The sequence below is a fragment of the Balaenoptera ricei genome, chromosome 16, assembly GCF_028023285.1.
Source record: "Balaenoptera ricei isolate mBalRic1 chromosome 16, mBalRic1.hap2, whole genome shotgun sequence".
In the NCBI taxonomy this organism is placed as follows: Eukaryota; Metazoa; Chordata; class Mammalia; order Artiodactyla; family Balaenopteridae; genus Balaenoptera; species Balaenoptera ricei.
Window position 1 is genome coordinate 2780001 of NC_082654.1, and position 15927 is coordinate 2795927.

Genomic DNA, 15927 nt, shown 5'->3' on the forward strand with positions numbered 1-15927 from the left:
CAAATATGTAACCAACAAACCAAAGTTGTTATAATTGAAACTAATTACACCTGCTGGTTACATTTTCCAACATTAATTTCCATAACTAGATGAGCTGTGTGCATTCTTTACATTTGCTGCCCTTCATCTTGCTACTTATCATCTTCCTTGGGCAGCGTGGCATCCTTTTAAGATCCTAATCATCAGTCCTAATAGCTCGAGCGTGCATTTGGCGTTGCTTTAGGAGAAACAACAGAAACACCACCACCCTCCTCTCCCAGCACTCACCCACATCGCTGGGGTTTCAGTGACCTGGGGGACAGGAGGGTTTCTTTCTTCCCAACAATGGGTAACAGCAAAAGGCCCAGTGTGTGATTGACTGCAGATTTTGAAATTGGTACCCAAGTTGAATAAATGTTAGATGTGTACATATGACACCAGTTTTGTGAAGCAGAGGTTCAGACTGTTTTGAAGAGGGGTTGAATTTCAGCAGCTTTCATTACAAAGTTATCTTTTGATCATGAACTTTGCTGTCCAGTGTCTGAAAAATTAAACCCGGAAAACTCTATGAGTTAAGCCTAAAGAAATATGCGCCACCAGTGGAGAGCAATGCTAATGTTTAACTAGCTGGAATAGCTGTTTGCTTAGTGGAGAATGTTCGGTATCTGACAGAAGGGACAGCTCTCTTATTAGTAATCAAATAGGGTTGACCAGTTGTGGCCGTCACTCAGGCAATTGAGAACAAGTTCAACACTGTATAGGACTCGAACTACAAAAATCAATATAATTATATTTGTCTTTAGTGTTGTGGCTGTGGAAATTATGCGGCCTTGGAGTGTTGTCTTGTAACTGAATTTATTTTATTTTTTTGAATGGCTAAAAGTGTTTGAGCGGCTATTGGAATCTTGTCTGAGTGTGAGATGCTTGAAAAGGCAGTGCACGTGTGCTCCTAATACGGGATGGTAAAGTGTTTCATCTTTTGAGTTGTCTTCAATTTGTGCTATTTTTACATTTAAAAAGGTGACTTGTTTTTAAATCATGAGGTTTTTAGCATGGCACAGTAATGAAGTAGCCGTGTTGATTCAACTAACATTTTGGATGCTCTGTTCCCTTCAAAATCACTTTTGGTTTGTGTGACATTCAATCAGTTACTGACTGTTGATACTGACTAACTTTTAATACTATTTTTTAATCACATGACGGGAAACATCTTCCTTAGATATGCAGAAATGTACTCTTTAATTCTTGTCTGAGTGAATGTTCTCTTATGTTTGGTTAATTAAAATATGTGCTGAGATTACTGATACCTCTCTAACCCAAGAGAAGTATGTGATCATTTGATATTCTAGAAGCATGAGAGGAGGTGAAAAATGTAAAAACATTTGGTTAATGGGTTTACCAAGTTTATTTGAATAAGGAGGATTGCAGCTCCATTTACGCTAGGCATAAATGCTTTGGAGGTCTTAATTATTGATGAAAAATCTGCTCTGCTTCTAAATTCAAAGATATGACAATTTTATAGGAATTTTAATCACCTTCCATACTAGGGATTTTAAGGTAAGGATAGTTTTATGTAATGACAAATAGAATGTACGTTTTTAGCATTCTTAAGAGAGCTGTCACTTATCATGACAAATACTATTTGCGTTTTGTTGCTTGATGTAAATCTTTGTGAAATGACTGCAGTATTGGCACAGTCTCCAGTTTAAGGCATATTTCTAGGGGAAAAAATGAAGAGTTTAGTGTTCACTAGGGCAAGTTGTGTTAATCAGAGGAAGAAAAATACCGATAGGAGGGGAATATCTTCACAGTGATGGAGTCTTTTGCAACTGAGATGTGTTTCAGTTTCATAATGATAATCATTTCTGTGGCGTGTGTGTTGCCTCCTAAAATTAGTTGCTTACGTTGAGTTTCTAGCCCGTGTTTCCTCTTGAGTATTGCAGAATAAAATATCCCATCGAATCGGTGAGTCAGTCTACAGGTCCCCATCAGCAATGTCATCACTTGGTTAGTTGGCTTAAAAAAGAATTATATACAATGTGCTTTGCCGGCTCCTTGTGGCCTTTGGATACATTTAGCAGGTTCTGACCAGATAAGGAATATTTGTCCTGAGGATATAAACCAATAATTCCAACCTGAATTGAGATCAATGGGCCCACATTTGTTCTAACCCACACCGAGCCTCTTCTGGCACGCCGAGACTGCTTTTCTGTGTTATGAGAGCAGAGAGGTAGGCTCCCTGCTCTGGCAGGCAAATCACATTCTATAGACTCTGATGCCTTAAGTCAATTAATTACACAATTCAGTTTAGTTATCTTTCAGAAGCATTAAGTACTCACGAACAGCATGGAAGACCTCTCTGTAAAAAAGAGGGGGGAAAAGGGAGGATATTTTGCATTACAAAACCCTTATAATTTACGGTGAAGGTTTCACTTACGTTAACTGTTTTCTTCTTGACGAAACAGTGCCTTTTTTATAGTTTCCCAAATATAATTATACTGTGGCATATTTAGAATAATATAACTAATGGGGTAAAGGAGAAACATAGCACTGTAAAGGAAAAATCGTGGTCGGTAAAGGGATGCTGCAGAAACAAGCATCTATGGTAGATGGTGGTGAGATGCAGAGAGCCAGATGCAGGGAGGGGAAAGGCATGTGTGTGTGTGTGTGTGTGTGTGTGCGTGTGTGTGCTTGCACACCCCCACACATATATACGTGTGTGTACACCCATGCACACACCCACATACATGTATATATGTGTGTGTACACACTCATGCATGCATCCCCATGTTTATGTATATGTGTGTGTGTATACATGCACAAATATATATATATATATACACACATAAATTTTTAGAGTATTGCTGAAAAGGATGGGAGTATCATTTTCCTCATGGAATAATGTTTTCTGGGAAAACACAAAAGCAGATGGTCTTCATTAGGAACACCCATTGTCCACATATCCCAACTATGAACAGATAAATCTCTCCTGTTTCACCCGTACATTCCAAGGGCTGTAAATGATTACAGGATGTTGGTGTAGCTGCTAAACCAAAGCCACACTCTGCCATCCTGGTGTTTCCCGGGCCTCGGGAAGCACCCAGGAGGGTCCACGTTCTTACCTCCCCTTCCGTGCTGGCCCTCAGTGGACCAGGGGTGCGGGTCCAACTGTTGCAAAGTGGAAAGGCCGATCGGGGAGGTGGCAGGAGCCGGGCGGTGTGACCGTCCAGAGGGGCCGGGTCACACACTGTGTGCTCCGGGCCGTGCCGGGGGCGTGCTCGGCGGGGCGGTTCCAGATGGCCCCGTCTCAGGCGCCCTACTTGCTGGCATCTCTGTGGCAGGCAGTGCCCCCTCCCCAGTAAATCTGGCGTGGGTCTATAGAGTTTGGGAGACTTATCATTCCAAGTCTGTCCTACTTTCCTGTCTGGAAGCCAGACATCTGTTTATCCCATTTTCTTTCATACAGAGTTTGGAATAGCTTTAGTTTGGGGGGGAGGAGGGAGTTTTGTCATATTTAACAGCTGTTACAAAATTTCAACCCTGTGGGCTCTGAAAATACTTTTCAGCTGACCTCAGATTTTTTATACATAATTGACATTGGGTTGTAGAAAAATATTATTGACTTAACCTCTCATTGTCTGCGATTTCACATGGTCTTGAGTCAGATGCGCTAACTATCCACAGTTTTAACTCCCCCTCCATCCACCAGCCCTCCAGAGCCTTCCTTTGATTCATTTACGAGTTTTAAGTTTACACCTTTAAAGTGATTGCAGAACGGTAGCTGAAGACCGATTGGAGATTTTCTTTCTTTCTTTCTTTTTTTTTTTTTTTTTTAGTCAACAGTGTTTCCTTTCACTTCCTGTCACAAAGGTCAAAGAGAGCCGACCTTTGCTGGCAGTCGTCCTCACTGAATTATTCATGGCATTGACTTTTTGTCAGCACACACAGTTGTGCTCTGGGACATTTTATTCATTTACCTCATTTAAAGCGCCTTTCTGCACCTGTTCAAGTATTAATATCATGTAATTTGGGCCTAATGCCGATTTTGCTGAACACTCATTATATTTTTTATTAGCTATATTTCCAAACGATTATGTATGATTATTACCAAGCCTTACAAACAGCACCGGGTTATTCCCTAGCCCCTTACATCTTCTTGTCAGGTTGTTTTCAGAAGCGGGGAGGATAAACATTTGGCCAGTCCCAATGTTTTTATTCCTTCTCCCTCTCCAAGCAGAGAACTTAAGGCTCCCTCCCTCATGGCTTTGCACGAGCGTGATTAAATCCAACTCCGAGGGAGCTGTACAAATGCCAGCATTTATAAGGTCAACGCTTTTGTTAAAAATGCTATGTAAATGAGGATCTGCAAAAAGGGACATTAAATAAAATTAAATTCATTGTCTTCTTTAATGTCATTTACATTTTGGCTAAGCCCCGGCCTGTCAAGGAGGATTTTAAAAATAATTTTAATTACACATCATTTAGGGATCCAAGGTTTTCTCTTCAGTAGCATTTGGATAACCTGCAAAACGGAGACTGTTTATTAACTTCTTAAACGACAGCTTGTCATTTCATCTGCATAACGCAATGAAAACAGTATAGTTTGGTGTTAATTTCTCCTTCTCGGTTTTCTGAAAGAGGTGAATATAATTATCAGCCAACAGGCCTGGGATCCCCGAGTCTTTCTCTGGGTGTCGGCTGTGTGTTTGAGACGCTCTTTGGTTCAGGATCTGTTTTAATACATTGGGGCTTCAGCGCAGGGAAAATATTAGCTAGAAATTTGGCAACGTGAAAGCACACTTTGGATGAATGGATGTGGCTACAAAGAATCTGATTTTGCCTGGCACTGGCCCCATTTGGCTTCTCCGTGCTCAGGTGTGAATGGCTGTTTTATTCCCTGGCACGCCAGGGGAGAGAGGCAAAAAGTTCAGCGTGCTCATTCATCCTTTAAACATTTTTTTCCCCATAAACTTCTGAAAATAAACAGAAAAGGAAGAGCCGCATTATTGAGCCACAATGACATGCTTTCATTTCAACGGGGAGACACCAGAAACAGTCCCCACTTTGTATATTTTCTCCCTGGAAGCCCCGGGATTAGAGAGTTGACATCACACACGCTAAGTCTGAGGCTGCCCGCCACCGTATGCCAGCGTGCAGTCGCCGGCCCCGGCCACGCAGAGCCACCGCCAGGCCCAGCGCCTGCATCTCTGGTCTAGGCCCGGGAGGCCTGCAGAGATTTACGGCCGCCTGGCCTGGCTGAGGACTCCACGGCCAGGCCCGTCGAAGGACGGGTTTTAGAACCAGCCACACACCCATCATGACTTCCGGAACGCTCTGAAACAGCTCTGTTGCTCGTGCGCCTGTGCAAGGGAGAAGCCTCCTCGGAGCTGCCGTGCACAGGAGCCCGCGAGCGGCGTGCTCCTGGGTAGGCACATGCAGGGGGGTGAGGGGAGGGGCCGAACGCGGGGCTGTCAGAAGCTATAGTCCGGGAGGTATGTTGACGCAAGCCATCCCGCGCCTCTGCGGCAGCCTTATCAGGTGAAAAGCAAAGATATTGCCAGTGCCTGTAATTGTGTTAGGATGGCTTGGATGAATTGGATTACCTTATGGAAAGCCGTCCAAACTCCGGGTTCTGTTACGCATGCTTACAGGAAGCAAATAATTACTCTCTGTGCACCAGGAGATAATTGGGGCTGGCCAGAGGCCTTCTCGAGCCGCCGAAGAAAGCGGGAGAAGCTGGCCTCGTCAGAGCACTTGGAGGCACACCAGGAGGAGGGGGACCCTGGCTGCGGAGCGGTGGTGCACGTGGACGGTGTAATTTTCGGTTACTTTTCAAAGATGGTGAATAATTTATCAGAATTCAGACTAACGGTGGCAACGGGAGTCCCGTTGCAGGAGATAAAAATCCCCGGCTCTAATGATGGAAATTGTCGTTGCAGACAGGAAGTGATTGACAGGTCGGGGTACAGGAAGTGAAAACTCCGAGGAGCTTAACCTGTACTTGGCAAAGCTTCTGGAGCTCACACTCGGGGAAAATGAAAACCATTCACTCCGTCAGCTTGCCGGAACACAAGCTCCTCTTGTTTGTTTATCTTCAGAGCAAATCTCCCAAAAATGTTTGTGGTCAAAACTCTATATAGTGAGACATTATGCTGGTATTATTAATGCTTTAAAATAAAAATATGGCTGTAATTTAGAAAAATAAGCGGAGGAATTTTATGTGTTCTGGGTTTTCTTGGTTGTCTTTTATAAGCTTCTTAGACTTGGGGGTAACTAGCGTTCATTAGATTGTAGAAGCTTGAGAAAACTGTTTTCAGAACTGTTGCTTCGGAGAGGTCAGTAATATCTGCCAACATAATAAATGCTATGAAGTTGCAAACAATTCCATGAAGAGCGCTGCGGGGGGGCGGGGGTGGGGTGGGGAGGGGTGGTAATAGGGAAGCTCTTATTTTGGTTGTTTCTGAATCACTCATTTCCCTTTCCCTTTAAAAACAAAACAAATGAAAAATATCCCTCTGTAATTCCTTCGCTGGAGGTTGCTCAGCTAGAAAATGCTCAAAATGCAGGCCGGCCCGCGGTGCCAGAGTGGATGGAGCACATCCTCTGAGCACAGCGGCGGGGGCAGCGCCTGGCTCTCCCAGTAATTCACTAGGAAATGAGTTTAACATGTACGGAAAGGAAGGGGCTCCAGTGGTGGTGTTGTAGGACCCAGAGCCCAGGCCCCGCTGGCGGAAGGAGTCGGCTCCAGAGAGTCTCTGCTGGCCGCGGAGCGGAGCGGGCCGCTCAGCTCACACATCTGGGGAGGGGGCCAAGCGCTCGCCCAGACAGGCAGCTCCGGCCGCGCCCCTCCCCTCCCCGCCTCCCTGGTCGCCTGGATTTTCCCGTTCCCTCTCTCTCAGCAGAAGGCAGTTGGGGGCAGGGTGCCATGTTAAAACAAGACAGAAACTTGGGCAGTGTTTAAGACCCTAAAAACGTGCGCCCTCGCGACGACGTATTTCCAAAGGGCGGAAAGACCAACCTTGACCATCGAAGCCCGCCGTCCGAAGGAGAGGGTTTCAACAGTGGTGTCAGACAAAACCGCACGACCTCACCCTTGCTGGGGGTTTTCACTGAACTAGAAAGCTTTCGCAGAAATGGCCAGTCTGGACGTGATGGAGGGGCGGAGCCCGCGCCAGGTCCGGGGCCATCTGAGGGTGACATCTGTGCAGCACAAGCGTGGGATTCGATTACGGGCGCGCGGGCAGCCCGCTTCCCAGGGCGTGCACGTGGGGGCAGTGCGGCCAGGCCGCCCGGCTCTGGGCTGAGACAGGGCCTGCGCAGAAGGCCCAAGGGGGCAGGGCGCCCCCTTTTAGTTTAAATTAACACCCTGCAGAGCCACTTGGCAGGGGGGAGGGGTCTGGAGTGCTCCCCTCCAGTCCTGTTGAGGAGGGGGTTCCTCCTTGAGGGTCCCCTAAGTTTTCTAAGACCTTCAGCATCAGGGGGTGTGGCCTGCAGGCGCTATTCTGACAGGTTCATGCCGGTATCCTTTCCAAGGTGTCATGGCTGGGGACCACATGTCCAGGCTCTGTAGAATGACATCCCATGGCCAGGAGGAAAGCCTGGGAGACACGGGCGGGTGGCCATCGGGCAGGGACACTGAAGTCACACCTGCCCCAGGGACAGTCCACCCCAACCTGGCATTTCTTCCTCTGCATTTGATGTAGATTCCGAAGTGCTCTGACAGTATTTTTAGAAAAATTAATAGACTTTATTTTTGAGAACAGCTTTAGGTTTACAGAAACATGAGCAGAAATTGGAGTCCCCATATTAACACCCCCTCCTTTTCCCTCTTGGTACCATCTTGCACATTAGTGAGGTGCATTGCTACAATGGGTGAGCCAACATTGATACATTATAATTAACTAAAGCCCACACTTTACATTAGGGTTTACTCTGGGTGTTGTATATCCTGTGAGTTTTGGCAAATGTATGGTGACATGTATCTGCCATTATAGTGTCCTACAGAATAGTTTCTTTCCCTGCCCTAAAAATCTTCTGTGCTCTGGCTCTTCATCCCTCCCGTCCCCTACCCTGTGGCAACCACTGATCTTTTTAATGTGTCCATAGTTTTACCTTCTCCAGAAAGTCATATGGTTGGAATCGCACAGTATGTAGCCTTTTCAGACTGGCTTCTTTCATTTAGAAATATACATTTAAGTTTCCTCTGTGTGTTTTTGTGGCCTCATAGCCACTGTAATACTTTCTGGATTTCATTTTTTTTTTTTTTTCTTCTTAAAGGTTTCTGGACAATATTTTTCCTTTCATTTAATGTCCTGGCATTTTTTGTGATAAATTCCTATACTCCTGAGCTCATGGAAGTACATAGTGATGTTTAGATGTTGTTTGTGGGGTTCTTGAGATTTGGAAGTTTACATGTCCCACCTCATTAAAAAAAAAAAAAAAAAGCAGTTGACTCCTTTGCAAAGCAGTGAAAACATTTAAACTTGTCACCAAGAATTTATTTAAGTGGCATGACTCAGTTTTGCTTATTTTCAGGTTTTTTCCCCCTAAATAATACTTTTTGGGGATATTTAAATAGCGTAGGCCATAAAAGGAGAATGATTAAATTATTGGGAAGGCAAATGTGCATAAAAACGGAATGAATTCGGCATTGAGTGTAGTTGTTGGCTTTTTTGGTTTAATAAATTAAACTACAAATTTTCCTAATTGCCAAACAAAATGTTAGGCCAGCCTTAGCCATTGCTGACAGTAAAACACAACATAAAACCTGCTGAGAGTTATATGTGGTATTTAATACGAGACAGAGTAATGCAAGGGTTTTTATGGTTAAGTATGAATTCACACCCACAGCATTTGTTTCACATTAGGAAAGGTTTGTAAATCAGATCAGCGTGCAGGGATGGGGTGGTCCCGGCAGCCTCTCTGTGTCTCTCCTTCCTGATATTTGGTTATTGGAAATGTTGCCAAAGGGAGCTCCCCGTCCATTTCCATTTTCTCAATGAAGCGATTCGTCCTCTGACATCAGGAAGATTGGGTCAGGAAATAAGTGGGGGATTGGATCAGACGTGATATGCTCATCCCCACCATCCGAGGTCATGGGCCGGATCCGGGCAGCGGCCATCAGTTACTGAGACGTGGGCTGCCCATTGGTCCTTGGCCAGTGGGGGCCCCAGGGAAAGGTGGGAAGGCTCTGGGAAAGTGCTTTCAGGGGGGAAAAAAATGGCAATAACTATCATTTGTTAAATTTGACAAGCGGGTTCTAAATATAACAGCCCTTTCCCCAAAGATCATTACTTTGAACAAATAAATGAGTTATGCAAGTTAATAAACGGCTACGTTTCCCATCCAGAGGTGTGCCTTTGTGTGGCTCAGAAGTAGATCCTGCTGTCTCCCACTGCCCCAACAAATGACCGATTCTCTCCCTCTTCTGCTGGTCACCCAGGCTTTTGTGTTGGACTCACTGCTCTCACGGAGTCTGTAGCACGCAATCGCAATCTAAGAAAAGCTTTACAGTAAAAATAAACTTGCCCTGGTTCTGAATAATATGACACAGAGATACACTTTATAGTTTTAAAAAGGCTTTCAGACGTGATCGTGAATAAAGCAAGGTCTCCAAGTATATTTTAACTTTAAGGAAAAAAAAATTGGCTGTTACAAGTCTTGCAGTCAGAAGCATATTTGCTGGGCCAGGGGTATTTGTCATGACAAGTGACTGCTGCTTGTATTTCCTAAGACCCCATTATAATTACTCCCAGCAATTATAGCATCCAGAACCCCACTCCAGCCCCAAACACATTTGTTCCCATTTATTAGACTGTGAGCAGTAACTAATTTACATTGTTTCAGAGTTGTGTGTTATGGTAATTTATTGCGTGCGCTGGGGGTCAAACAGAGTTGACCAGTCGGCAGGGCAGACCCGCGCAAGGCAGGGACGGAGGGTCTGAAGGCAGCAAAGCCAGGGGCATGTGATTTGAAAACCGCTCCGGTCTTTTTAATCACGTTTTGATTTATTCTCTGTTATACTACTTGCTTTACTCTTGCCCCTTTTCTGTTTTTGAACAAATCGGAGCCGGGAACAGGATTTTTTTTTTTTTGAAGGAAATGGAAGCGATATCTTCTAACGAGCGGAAACTTTTACTAATGCCGTGAATAAAATATTTGTCAGCGGCCTCCACTAAACGTAAAAGCACTCTACAGAGGAAACAATGCCTTAACTGTTCCCTTCTCATCATAGCAGGTTTCGTTATCAAGTTGAGGAAAAAGGCTTGTTTAGGCGAAAATAATGATCATAAATAGAGCTGTATAGTGGGGCTCGGAGGAGGTGGTGACAGTGCCTGCTATCAAGACCTGCAATTCCAAGGAAATATGAGTGTTCTGATCCAGGGAAGCAGTAATTATCTTTTTGTGAAGAATGTACAATGGTGTCGGATGATGAATTGATCGCAGATTGGAAGCGTGGTTTAACTGTCATGTACAGAGATAAGAGGGAGCCCCGGGATTGCTCATCGCTTCTGCTCGTTCACAGCCAGCCAGTTTATTAGCACAAATCCCAAATGTTTAGTAAACTCATTAGGTCCCATCTAATGCTAATTTATCATCCTAGATGGAACCCTAGCAGTGGAGGCCGAGGACCGTGCCGAATCCGCGTGATTTACAGAGCTTTCTGATCAATCACCTTCTTTGCACTGGCCATTTTTCTTCGAATGCTTTAAACGGGCCTGAATGATCCATAGGATTAGGCCCTGGCAGTCGGTTAGGGTTCTCCCAAGTTATCTTCCCCGTGATGGTTATCTCAAAGGTTACGAAATCCTATACAGGCTGACGTGCCGGGGGGGGGGGATAGGCGTGGGGGGCACTTTGGTTTTGAATTGCTTTGCCATCTCCCCCCACTTTCTCGCCTCTTCCTCCACCTCCGGCAAGCCCCCCCCCCCAACCCTCCCCATTTTTCCTTTTCCTTTTACAATCCAGCCACAGAGTCGAATTCAAAGAATTTCCTTGCAAAATCAGTTTACCGAGAAATGCATCATGGTCCATAAATGTCAAGTACAGTTTATTCTAAACTTCAGACAGTGTTTTTCTTTTAAAAAATCAAGCTTTAAATGCCCAGTTCTCCTGACATTTTCGTACATATTCTATAGTGTTTTCGAAGAGGATAATAACCTTTGCTTGATCCTAGGCAACAGCTGCAAAGATAATGAAATTCTTATGATATTTCACCAGGTAAAATGTGAATTGCAGAAGAAAAGCTATTGAATTTTTATGGATCTTAATCGCATAAAATGAGATTCATGGGGCATACGTATAACTATACTCGGTGGACTGGCGGCCTGCAGTTGCAGGAGGGATGGCTGTGCGGTGTGAGGGGCGCTCCAGCTCCCACTCAGAAAATGCTCCCCAAACGTTGCCTTCAGCTTGCCCTAAGAGTGATAATGAAATATGACAGAAATTTCCTTGTGCTGGATCAGTGGCAGGAGAGGTCCTGCACGGCCTATATTAATTCATCTGACTTATGTTCCAGGTCTTGATTTACCTGATGATTAAAAACTTCTGCAGGTTTGCTCACCAATTGAAATCAGATCTCATCTGCAGCCAGTGGTATTGATCCCTATTTAACATCAAGGCTCAGAATTGATTGGCATTGATTAACAATAAAAATGCTCTCCAGCGCGTCCAGCTGCCAGGCCGCTCTTCTGAACGAAGTGCACTCTGGTCCTCTCCTCACTGACCAATCTGAAAAGAGGCATGGCCCCTCCCGCAAATAAACAGTATATTTTAATGTTATTGTAACGGGATGCTGGACCGGCGGTGCAAATTGATTTTATTCTTGTTGTATGAGATAAATATCTTTAATAAACTTCTCATTTTATTTAGGATTTTACAGCAATAACTTGATTACTAGAATAGTGATATTTTTCTTTTCCCACGCTGTGAAAAATGGATTAAAACATAAAGGCTGTAATAACATAACACTAGAAATGAAATGTTAATCAACTCAGAAATCATGTGCAGGGTGGGAGAGTCGGGGTGGGGGGCATATTTCACCCATGGAGACTCACGCTGCACCTTGCTTGCCACGGTTTCACAGAGCGTTTTACAGTTTTGACTGGGTCTGCTAGCCCAGGCCTGTCCTGTGCTGGAGGCCAGCTTCCCTCCATAATGTCGTGCGAACATATGGTCCCAGAGAACTCGGCACGGAAAAACTGCTCGACAGAATCCGACCCCAAAGCCTTAAAAAGAGACTGCGTGTGTGTTTCTGTTGTGTTTCACTCGCTAGCATAGAGACAGCCTGTCCAGAGCATTTCTAACCATTCCTTTGACTGAGAGCAGAGAGAGAAGAACCTGTATTTGGGAAAATCAATAAGAAAAGTCTCGCACACGAAAACTCTGGATATGCGTGCTGGGGACTCGCCTTGTTCCCAAGCCCGACTGGTAACACTGGCCAGCCGTTGGCGCTCATCCTGAACGGCCAAGGGCGCTGGAGGCCAGGTCCAGCTGCAAGAAATTATCCAATCTCTAACATCCAGAAGTTTACAGTTATATAATGATGGAGAAAACCACAAATCCCCAGGGATGTCAAATTTTAGCTATACTTTTAAAATGAAATTATCCAGCCAAGCCCATAAGACAACCTTCTTGTACTTAAGACAAAAACGACAATCTGGAATTCATTTTTTTTTTTTTTTGTGATAGGGCAAATCCAATTTGCTTCTTTAACTGTTGATTAAGGAATCAGTTCTACAAGGCTGTCCCCTGTAAGTATTTGCTGTTTATTTGTCTGTGGAGAGCCGCTGGAATCCCCTCCAACTGGGAACGCCGGGTCAGGCACGGCTGTAATGAAGAGCCGCCTGGCAGCGTGCAGACACCCTGACTGGCCTTGTTTGTGTGGAAGAAATAGTTGGCTTTTTGTGCAGCCAGGGGAGTTTATAGTCACTTCCCATCAGGCAGGCAGAGCAGTTGAGAACGGAGGACAGAAACCTGTCTTCTCTGCAGCCGTTCTTTGAGAATGTGGAAGAAAACGTCCATTAGAAAGCAATAAATAAGTAAATACCCTAAATTAGAATGCATCTTGCTCTGAGGTCCACCAAACTCATGTCGATACGTGTGGCCAGTGTCAAAGGAGCACCGAGGTGACTGGCTTCAGGGCGGACGCCTGTTACCTGAGCGTTCTGCACAAAAAATGGCTTCCCCTCACCCCCGGTTAAATTTGCATGCAAGGAATGGCCGTTTTGGTCTTCTAAAATCCGTTGCAAATACTTAATACGATTTTCCACTGAGTGCATTTAAAAATAAGATCTTGTCGATGATAGATTTAAATGCAGTCGCCAGATCTGCAAACCGGAAGTGTTATATAGAAGAAATAAATGTTATCGTTACACGCATTAAAAAGCAGAGATCCTGTCTCTGGAATGCTCCCTGTTTGGATGAGGCAGATCCCCATTCCCCCATCCCCACAGGGCCTGAATTGTCTGCTTTGCTGGTCAGCTTCACCTGGCAGGTCCGGAGTTCTGCGGTGCCTGTCACTTTCGTGTGGTATGAAGGCTGTCCTTTCAGGCACATGGTGGCTGGGAGCCCTGGGAGAGTGGACATGGGGACGCTTAGATTTGTTTTCTTTTGTTTGGAAGATACCTAACTAAAAGCCACCCCCTCCCACAGCGTCAGTGCTAAATACCTTTTCTGTTTTTGTGATTTCGGGGGACGGTTATTTTTGTTAATGCGTCTTATATTGCTGTCCTGGGATAGACATCACCAGAGTAAAGAGAGTCCTGGGCCACCCAGCCGTTTCCCCGTCAGGAAGGCATTCTAAAATCACTCAACATCCGCAGAGACACGCATCCCCCAGATACAACCACAGTTTTGTCTTCCTGAACCTGTTGTAAATGAAAAGCGGTTGGCGCACAGGGACCTGTAGTTAGCAGCCGGAGGCCCGTGTGCCTCAGGTGGGCGGCCAGGCTTCCCTGACGATGTGGGCGTTTGTCTTGCAGCTGGAGGGACGTGAGGGCTGGGAGCTGGGACCGCTGTGTCCGCGTTGGTGGCCGTGCCGCTGCCAGGTGCTCGTGCGTCTGCCCGATGAGCTCCTCCCGCTCCCCAGCCCCCTCCCCCATCTGGATGGGGACCCTACCCTGCGCCCGGCCATGGGTGCCCCAGCCGGTGTGTGTTCTCCTCCATGGGAGGCTGGACTTCTGCAGAGCCTCTCGTTGGTGCTTCCACCCAGGTCCGGTCCGCTTCCAGGACCCCTTCCAGAGGGCAGCCTGACCCTGTCACCTCCGGGGTCAGGTTCCTCCGAGCGTTGCCGTGTCCACTTGGCTCCTCCCTGTGGCGTCCCTCCGAGGTGGAGTCCTGCTCGCCTCTTCCGCCTCTTTCCCCGCTCCTCCGCTACCTGCACGCACGGCCATCACCATCAGGAGGGCCCAGCCCATGGCCCCCCGCCGGCCTCGGGAAGGGCAGCCCGGCAGCCCAGGTGTACCTGCTGAGCTGGGACCGGAGTGTGCGCTGCTCCCTCCGCGACTTCCTGGGCTCTCGTGCCTCCTGCTTCGGAGCGGGGGCCCCGAGCCCCACGCTGGCCTCCTGACGTCACCGGCTGCCCTGTAAGCCGATACTCCCGCTAAACCTCCCTAGGCTGCCCAGGGTCCTTTCATGCCACCGGCCTGGCGCCCGCCAGCAGGGCAGCAGCCGAATTAGTGCTGACTTACCTCGCCTCGACCTACCTATCAAGGTAGGATGTTTTACTTCCCCCATTTAAAATGCGTCCGTATTTCTGTACGTTGTCACCCAGTTTCCAAGAGGGGTCCCGGGAAGCAGAAGGCTCGTTCCCGGCCACGTGGACGGGGCCTACCTCCCGCTGCGGCAGCCCCAGACCCAGGGCCCCAGGTCCGCCTGGTTGTACCGCCCTGGCCGGCTCGCTGTGGCCTGTCGCGGGCGCCCCTGGCGGGGAGGAGCCAGAGTCGGGCCTCGAAGGCGGCCCTGGCGATCGGCCTCGCGGGTGGGTGCTCCTCGCATAGCCTGGGCCCGACTCCCCGTGGCTCTTCCTGAGGCCTGGAGGACTTTCGGGGTGCCAGCAGGAGGGGGCGAGGCTGTCTCCCCGCCCTCTGCCCACCCCGCCACGTCTCAGCGGGTGTGAGGAGGAGCAGTATGGGGATAGCGGCCCCGTCGTGACAAATCACGATGGTGTCACAACCAAGCTGACAGTAGCCACTCACGTTTCCTAAGTGTAAAGTCAGGGCTGTTCACAAGATATGCCGGCCATGGCCCTGATCCTGTGAAATACTGGAATTTCCTCACTCAGACTTGGGGACACTAAGGGGCCCGTCTGAGGTGACTGAGCTGGGAAGGGGTGCAGCAGGATTCGAACCCAGGCCTCGGGGGCCCTTCATTCGTTCATCCTCCCTGCACAGCCCCAGGAGGCCCGTGGGCTCGTGTTCCCACAGCCCAGGGCACTCTGAGCTGAGCTTCTGGGCTGATCCGGGCGAGGCTTTCTCTCTTGGCCACCTGGAAAGGCGAGGGGTTTTGTGACGGCAGGTCACAGGAGGGGGGTGTGTGTGGCGTGCACGGAGGGGCCCTGCTGTCTGTGTGGCGGGGTGGCAGCCTGTGGATGGTGTGTGGGGCAGAGCCAGGGTGGGCACCGTGTCGGTCGGCCGAGTGGATGTGCGGGGCGTTTGCGTCCCGTCGCGTGTTAGAGCAGTGGGTGCTCGGGGCTGGTGCTCGGAAGTGAGTCCGATGGAGAACATCCCTTCATGGGGGAGCCGCCAGGAATGATACTCTCTAGAGGGGGGTGCGGGCCAGAGGGACACGGAGGACCCTCTAATCTAGGACCAGAGGCACCCACGGGGCTTGGTGTAATTGCTCCTAAGTTATCAGGATGCTGGATTTAGAAACATTATGTATGAGCAGTTATAGAGTTGGTACCATTTTCTTGGCCTATAAAAAATTTAGACATAGTCTAGCATCAGC

General features: G+C 47.4%; 1 protein-coding gene across 9 annotated transcripts in view; it reads left to right on the top strand.

The window, feature by feature from the left end:
- The window catches only part of EBF3 (EBF transcription factor 3), a 115431-nt gene that overhangs the window by 7037 nt on the left and 92467 nt on the right, over positions 1–15927 (top strand). The window lies entirely within an intron of this gene.